This window comes from Hemitrygon akajei, chromosome 15, assembly GCF_048418815.1.
Source record: "Hemitrygon akajei chromosome 15, sHemAka1.3, whole genome shotgun sequence".
NCBI lineage: Eukaryota > Metazoa > Chordata > Chondrichthyes > Myliobatiformes > Dasyatidae > Hemitrygon > Hemitrygon akajei.
In genome coordinates, this window is record NC_133138.1 from 71,681,582 (window position 1) to 71,690,921 (window position 9,340).

The window sequence follows — 9,340 nt, forward strand, 5'->3', positions numbered from 1 at the left end:
CTATGGAAAAAAGTACAGTCAACATTTTGGCCCAAAACATCGACTGTACACTTTTCCACAGATGCTGCCTGGCCTGCAGAGTTGCTCCAGCATTTTGTGTGTGTTGCTCGGATTTCCAGCATCAGCAGATTTTCACTTGCTTGTTGTTGATTTTTTTTAAACTTCCATTTTATTGCCTTGAAATACATTAAAAAAAACTGGACTTGTACAATGAGGATATAAATCTAGGAAACTCCTCCTGAATTTTCATTCAGTATGAATGCCTCAGAAAGGTAGGTATGGAGCCTGATTCTGCTTAGTTTGAAGAGAATCTCCTGAGATTCCATCCAGTCCAGTATGGGAATATGAAGCAGGTGGATCCACTTAAAGTCTTTCTTCCATTATGATGCTTTGAAAGGAAATCACATGGCCCTAAAAATCATCACAAGGATAAAATTCCTGATGGAGGATAGGGTAGAGACAGAGAGCACTGGACACTGAGTCAGAGGGATTGGGCATGCCAGACAATGATCCAGCAACTGAATTAAGGATTCTGTTGTGAGGAAAAGAATCTGGCAAAAGAACAGCTATGGGAAATGGCATAAAGTGTAAAATGGATCAGACACACACGATCTACCGGTGAGCTAATGGTTAGACAACTGGTTGACTTGCATGGGTGGAAATGGAGGCAAAGTGATCAGACAATAATCAGACCAAGTCAATGGTGGATAAGGGATCTGAAAGATATCAGCAACAAGGTAGATGTGGCGGGGGGGGGGGGGGGGGGGTGAAGGGACCAAGGGGTGAGTTTGCAGTGAAAAACAAGGGAAATGCTAAAAAGAAAACATACCTGCAAGAAACACAATGTTTTAGGCAAACTTTGTCACATTTAACAAACGTTGAAGCAGATTTTCAATGTGCAGAACATTATTGCCAAGATAATTGCAAGATGAGCATTGCATACTATTTGAAGACATTGTGCAGACCCATTCACAATCATAAATGGATTTCTAGCCCATACCTTATGATCCCTTTCAGATATTCTTAAAAAACATCTACAGAGTAAAACAAGCATCTGTTGACTTGAATTAAATGAGGAACTCCTTGCTGCCGAACAATTTCTGTTGTGTAGTTAAGTGAAGTTATTCTGTTTGCTATCTGTTATGAAGGCTTTCGCATCTTTAGAGGTCAGTTCAAAAATGTGTATTTGTGTACATATCAGTAAAGTCAATATCTCCTTCAATTTTATTTATCTCCTAAAATCAACCATTGTCAACCACAATACCATCAGAGCAACACTCCTCCAGTTATTTGATTTTCCATTTGGTACCATTCTCCAGTTCACAAGTTTTTTTCTTTATCTATGTTCTTTTTTTGACATTGAGGAATTGCAGTAAAGAACATGAAATATGTAGTGTTACCTACAGAGTTCTTCTTCAATCCTGCATTCTATCTTTATGATTAGCAATGATAAAGCAAAGAACAAGCACTGATGTTGTATGCATACACATCCCACATTCTCACTTAATGTTTGAACAGATGGCATAAAAATAATTGCTCTTAAAAGCAGATCAGGAAAAATACTTGATGGCGTTTATCTGCACCAATAAATTATGTGTGCAGATGTTGGTCCGGATGCAGAGATTTTTTAAAAAATCATTGGTATCTCAAGGAGGATTCAGAGAGGTGGATTCTTATTTTTATAACTTGACACTAGAAGAATGGAAAAACAAACAAGATAGTCACAGTTTAGAAATTCTATATTTTCCAACAAAATGCCACAAAATCAAATCTTTCATTTGGGATTTCTTGACAGTAAGATGAAGTGATAGCATTCAAAAACATAAGCAATTGGTAACAGTTGTCACCCTTCTAAGTAAATTACTGTTGGTTCACCTCACAGTGTTTAGTTTGCTATGCCTGCTGTGAACTGTCACTGTTACCCATCCACAAGTCACTTTGCATCATTCCTAGTTGCTAAGCACAATGACATTACAATATATCTGCCACTGCTGTAACTATTAATGATCATCATAATGGATCCATTTATGTAAAACCGTATTTGTCATTGCTAAAGACATTAAGTTACTTAAATTCTCAAAATTTTATTCAAATTGTATGCAATTACACGGAACTCGAGCAGGAAAACAGACTGCTTGGCCCAACTTGTATTTAAAACTCTGCAAAAGTCCATTTCTATTCTACATACTTCAGCTTTCCTTTTTTTTTAATTCTCTTTTGTATAATTACTCCTACCTAGTTTTATTTTCAAGTATCCCTCAACCACTTTCTGTGTCAGCAAGTTTCACAATCTAACTAGTCTAAATAGCAAAGTTAATGCTATTCTGTTCTCAAGTGGACATTAGTAATTAATTGTATGAATTAAGCATGGTTTTCATCCTACAGATGCAAACATCTTGTCCACGTCCACTCTGTCCAACACATTCACAACTTCAAAGACACCTAACAGATTACCTCTGGGTCTGTACTATGAAGAAAACTATCCCTTGACTCATTTGTAAATTCAGTTACTAAGGTAATTTACTCAGAATAGTCTATGTGGATTCTCTCTCTGCAAAAGCTTTCAGTGGGTCATTAAATAGTTCTATCATTTGTTTTTTGTCCATCTGATCTGTCTATTCAGGAATGAGATGAGAATGTTTTTCACCCAATAGAATCCTTGAAATTCTCAACCTAGAGGATGTCAGACTCTCAGTCAGTGAGTATATTAAATGACAGATATTTTGGATAAAAAAATGGAGTCTAAAGATGTTTTTTTAAATATTTATTTATTGACATACAGCACAGAGTAAGCCCTTCAAGCTGAGCCACACAGCAATCCCCCAATGTAATCCTAGCCCCAACATGGGAAAATGTACAATGACCAATTAATCTACCAACTGTCTGGACTGCGGGAGGAAGCTGGAGCACCCGGAGGAAACCCACATGGTCACGGGAAGAGTGTACAAATTCCTTACAGGCAGCGGTAGGAACTGAACCTGGGTCGCTGGTATTGGGAAGCATCGTGCTAACCGCTACACTGCAATACCGCGAGTTAATTGAGGAAGGTGGCATTAAGGTGATATGATAATCATGTTCCTATTGCATAGGACAGTAGTTGGTAGAGTCCTTTCTTTTCAGTCTTGAGAGTAAAGACTTTATTTGTTTAATGTTGTCCTGTCTTTCCTAGTTCATATTCTGATATAGCTTTGCCTACTGGCTTAGGATGGACAAGATCTGGAAGAACAAGCCAGCAAATGTAGTCTGCCAAGATCAATGGGAGTACCACTCTTAATAAAGTAAGGTCATTCCAATATGTTTGTGGTGAACTACATATACCTGTCTGGACATGCCCCCTGATGACTGCTCCTGTGGCTCCTCCCACAGACCCCTGTATAAAGGTGATGGAGGTCTGAGCCCGAACTCTCAGTCTCCAGGATGTAGTATGGTGGTCACTCACTGCTTGTTCCTTCTTCCAGTCAATAAAAGCCGATACCTCGCCTTTACATCTCAGAGAGAGTTATTGATGGTGCATCAATGTTCATGTCACATGCTGTGAGATGAGTTGACTCAACATTTGGGTAATGGTGAGAACCCATTCAAATTACATTGAGGTGCAACAGACGTCCCAATAAATGACACTAATTTTGCTGTTTGCATTTAAAAGTAAATACTTCAGTTAATAAATTTAATGGACTTAGATTGTGTTAACAGTCACTGCAGGGTTGATTCATAGCCATGAGATCAAATATTTTCAGCTGCAATTCACCTTAATGCAGATGATCTTTTCCTGTAAAAAGTCATACCACCTCCAAATGATGTGCACTGCAGTCTCTTCACTGCCCCTGGGAAAAGGAACGATTCAGGTAAACACACAATTTTCAACACCAATTCACAAAAACAACAGGAGCACACTATTCATTGTTCAGGAATGGGAGAGTAAGCCAGCATGTGCACGATCTGCCAAGGCAATAAATCACATTCACCAACACTCAAATGTGACCCACCACTCTCTGTAAAAATAAACCAAACAAACTTGCCTTTTATTTCCTTTCTATACTTTCCTCCAGTCACCTTAAAATTCAAACTTCGTGGCGCTGGCATTTAATCCCCAGTGCCCGCCCTCTACAGGCGGAAATGACATCAGAGGTGCATTACCAAAGTCTCTCCCCGCGCGCTGGCTATTTGTGAGCCGGTTCGCCTGCGCAGAAAGTGGGTCGCCACATAACCCCCCCCACCAGAACCGGGGATACACCCCTCAATGTCCACAGTCTGGATCAGCCTCTGTTTGGGAGGTCTGCCTCTGCGCCACAGTGCCCTAACCTCGACCGGCTGTGCCAAGTCCACATGGGCTGGTTTGAGTCGGTCCACTGTGAAAACCTCCTCTTTCCCCCAATGTCCAGAACATACGTGGACCCATTGTTGTTGATCACCTTGAACGGCCCCTCGTACGGCCGCTGTAGCGGTGCCCGCTGTCCGCCCCTTCGTACAAACACAAACTTACAGTTCTGCAGGTCTTTGGGTACATGGGTCAGGGTTCGTCCGTGCTGTGAAATCGGCACAGGGGCCAAGTTGCCGAGCCTTTCGAGCCTTCCAGGACTGCTGCGGGTTCTTCCTCTTGCCCCCTTGGGGCTGGTATGAACTCTCCCGGGACGGCCAGGGGTGCGCCATAAACCAACTCAGCCGAGGAGGCATGCAGATCCTCTTTGGGCGCTGTGCAAATTCCAAGCAGGACCCAGGGAAGCTCGTCCACCCAGTTAGGTCCTCTCAGGCGGGCCATGAGAGCCGACTTCAAGTGACGGTGGAAGCGTTCCACTAGTCCATTCGACTGTGGGTGGTAGGCAGTAGTGTGGTGTAGCTACGTTCCCAACAGGCTGGAGGTGGACTGGGCGCCTCTGTTGGAGGTAATGTGGGCCGATACCCCGAAATGTGCTACCCAGGTTGCAATCAGTGCTCCGGCGCAGGAATTGGCAGATGTGTCGGTGAGCGGGACCGCCTCTGGCCACCTCGTGAACCGGTCTACCTTAGTTAGGAGGTACCGCGCTCCTCGGGACACTGGTAGGGGGCCCACGATATCCACATGAATGTGGTCGAACCTCCGGTGGGTGGGTTCGAACTGCTGCAGCGGGGCTTTAGTGTGCCACTTCACCTTGGCTGTTTGGCACAGCGCGCACGTTTTGACCCATTCACTGACCTGCTTGCGAAGTCCGTGCCACGCGAACTTGCTGGAGACCAGCCGGACAGTTGTCCTGATAGATGGGTGCGCCAAACCGTGTATGGAGTCAAAAACTTGCCGCCTCCAGGCTGCCGGGATGATGGGGCGAGATTGGCCGGTAGCCACGTCGCACAGGAGGGTCCTCTCACCTGGGCCTACGAGAAAGTCCTGCAGCTGCAAACCTGAGACTGCAGTCCTGTAGCTGGGCATCTCGTCGTCTGCCTGCTGCGCCTCCGCCAGTGCTGCATAGTCCACCCCCAGGGACAGGGCCTGGACAGCTGGTCTGGAGAGTGCATCCGCCACAACATTGTCCTTTCCCGAGACATGCTGGATGTTTGTCGTGTACTCGGAGATGTAGGGCAGATATCGCTGCTGGCGAGCCGACCAGGGATCGGACACCTTCGTGAACGTGAAGGTCAACGGTTTGTGGTCCGTGAACGCGGTGAACGGCCTGCCTTCTAAGAAGTACCTGAAATGCCAACGGCTCCCATTCGAAAGCACTGTACTTGAGTTCGGGTGGCTGTAGGTGTTTGCTGAAGAACGCCAGGGGTTGCCAGTGCACTCAATGAGCTGCTCCAGCACCCTACCGACTGCTGTGTCGGATGCGTCCACCTTGAGGGCGGTCGGAACGTCCATTCTGGGGTGCACCAGCATCGCAGAATCTGCCAAGGCTTCCTTGGCCTTAACGAAAGTGGCCGCGGCTTCCTCATCCCAAGTACTGTCCTTGCCTTTACCCGACATCAGGGCGTACAAAGGGTGCATGATACGGGCTGCTGAGGGGAGGAAACGGTGGTAGAAGTTCACCATACCAACGAACTCCTGCAGGCCTTTGACCATGTTGGGCCAGGCAAAGTGACGTTTCGTGTCTACCTTGGCGGGCAGAGGTGTTGCCCCATCTTTGGTAATCCTGTGGCCCAGGAAGTCAATGGTATCGAGACCGAACTGGCATTTGGCCGGGTTGATCGTGAGGCCGAAATCACTCAGGCAGGAGTAGAGCTGGCAGAGGTGGGACAGATGCTCCTGGTGACTACTGCTGGCTATAAGGATGCCGTCCAAATAGATGAACGCAAAGTCCAGATCACGTCCCACCGCATTCATTAGCCGCTGGAACGTCTGTGCGGCATTCTTCAGGCCGAATGGCATTCAGAGGAACTCGAACAGGCCAAACAGGGTGGTGAGTGCTGTTTTGGGGATGTCTTCAGGGTGCACCAGGATTTGATGGTATCCCCGGACGAGGTCTACTTTGGAAAATATTCTTGCCCCGTGCAGGTTTGCTGCAAAGTCCTGTATGTGAGGCACGGGGTAGTGGTCTGGAGTGGTAGCCTCGTTCAGTCTGCGGTAGTCGCCGCATGGTCTCCAACCCCTGGCTGTTTTGGGCACCATGGGCTGTCAGACCTCCGTACGATCCCCAATTCCTCCATCCTCTTGAACTCCTCCTTCGCCAGGCGGAGCTTTTCCGGGGGGAGCCTTCGTGCGCGGGCGTGGATGGGTGGTCCCTGGGTCGGAATGTGGTGCTGTACCCAGTGTCTGGGCATGGCTGCCGTGAACTGCAGTGTCAGAATTAATGGAAAGTCCACCAGGAATCTGGTGAATTCATTGTCCGACAGCATGATGGAGTCCAGGTGTGGGGCTGGCAACTTGGCTTCACCCAGGGAGAACGTCCGGAAAGTCTCGGCATGTACCAGTCTTTTCCCTTGCAAGTCGACCAGCAGGCTGTGAGCTCGCAAGAAGTCCGCCCCCAGGAGTGGTTGGGCCACCAACCAGTTTGAAGTCCCATGTGAACCGGCTGGCGCCGAACTGCAGCTGCACTGTGCAGGTGCCATAGGTCCGTATCGTGCTGCCGTTTGCGGCCCTCAGGGTGGGTCCTGGCTTCCTGTTGCGGGTGTCATACCCCGTCGGGGGCAAGAAGCTGATTTCCACTCCAGTGTCGACCAAGAAGCGGCGTCCCGACTGTTTGTCCCAGACATACAAGAGGCTGTCCTTGTGGCCAGCCGCCATAGTCATTAGCGGCTGCTGGCCCTGCCCCTGGCCCTTGCAGGGCGGGCGACAACGGCGGGCTTTTTGTGCCCCACCACTGGTGGTAGAAACACCACTGTTCACTGGCCTCCTCACTCCTGCCTCTGTGTTGTGCGCACCCCCCTGCCGGGCCTGGTCTGGTCCGCTGTTGGGTGCGTGGCCTGGTAAACTGACTGACAGATGCCACGCTCTCCCTCTTGGCTTTCCACAGCATGTCTGCCCAGGCCGCCACCTTCCGGGGGAAATCTGTGTTGGCCAGCAGCAGATGTATGTCCTCGGGCAGTTGCTCTAGGAATGCTTGCTCAAACATGAGGCAGAGCTTGTGTCCGTCAGCCAGGGCCAGCATCTCGTTCATCAATGCTGATGGCAGTCTGTCTCCCAAACCGTCCAGGTGAAGCAGGCAGGCACCCCGCTCACGCTGTGAGAGGCCAAAGGTCTCAATGAGCAGCGCTTTGAATGCTTCATATTTGCCTTCTTCCGGGGGTGACTGTATGAAATCCGCAACCTGGGCAGCCGTCTCCTAGTCAAGGGCGCTCACCATGTGGTAGTAACGCGTGGAATCAGAGGATATCTGCCAAATCTGGAACTGGGCTTCTGCTTGGCTAAACCACACGCTTGGTCGCAGCGTCCAGAAAGTCGGCAGTTTTAGCGAAACTGCGTGAACAGATGAAGAGTCGGTCATCTTTGGTCCAAATCTCATTTGGACCGTCAGGGTCACCAATGTAGCGATGTACTACATACAGAGCTAGAGATGACACGCAGTCGGTAAGTCATTTTGAGACTAGTTTATTCAAATTTCGCAGCACTGGCATTTAATCCCTAGCGCCCGCCCTCTCCGGGCGGAAATGATGTCAGAGGTTCATTACCAAAGTCTCTCCCTGCACACTGGCTATTTGTGAGCTGGTTCGCCTGCACAGAAAGTGGGTCGCCACACCCCCTCATATTAGCAATTTCACCCTGGGGGGAAAGGCCTCAGGCTGTCCACTTGATCTATGCCTCTTATCATCTAGTATACCTCTGTCAGGTCACCTCTTATCCTCCTTTGCTCCAAAACGAAAATCCCTAGCTCGCTCAAGCTATCCTCTTCAAACATGCTCTCTAATCCAGGCAGCATCCTAGATTAGTGAATTTCCTCTGACCTCTCTCTAAAGCTCCACATCCTTCCTATAATGAGCTAACAAGAACTGAACACAATATTCTTAAGTATGATGTAAACAAGATTTTGAGCAGTTGCAACTTTGATTTGCAACTCTTGATCTCAAAACCCCAACTAATGAAGACCAACATGCTATTGATATTATCAACAACCCAGTCAACAAAAAAATGTGAGAGCAACACACACAAAATGCTGGTGGAATGCAGAGGGCCAGGCAGCATCTATAGGAAGAAGAACTGTACTTCTCCCTATAGATGCTGCCTGGCTTGCTGTGTTCCACCAGCACTTTGTGTGTGTTGCTTGAATTTCCAGCATCTGCAGATTTCCTCATAATTGCGTTTTTAAAAAATGTGAGAAAATGTTTCATCCTATACTTGCATCTCCAGTGCTTCTTTTATTGGATATGTTTAAGTTTCTCTTTTTCAGACTAGACAGTCAGGATGATTTATTTTTAAGCATTTATTGTGACATAGGCCCTTCAAGTCATACCATACCACCCAGCAATCCACCGATTTAATTCTAGCCTAATCATGGGACAATTTTAAATGACCAATTAACCTTTGGACTGCGGGAGGAAACCAGAGCACCCGGAGGAAACCCATGAGGTCACAAGGAGAACATATGAACTCCTTAGTCTTCAGCGGGAATTGAATCCAGGTAGCTGGCATTGTAAAACATTGTGTTGACCATGACACTACCCAGCTGCCCTTCAATGTTTTCTCCCATCTATTTTGCAAGCTACCCGGACTGAAATTGTGGAAAATTTTCCAAAACAGGAAAACCAAGTTTTTCAAAAATGGGTCACGACCTCCTGCAGCGTGCTCATAAGTGCATAACTCCCATGATTTTCCCCATTGGATATCGGAGTTCATCCCCCTTTTTGTCCCTCCATTTTTCACACGGTCCCCTTTATAAAAAATGTACAGCAGGCCAAAATACTTGAAAAATATAATCACAGCATTTAGTTCATAAAT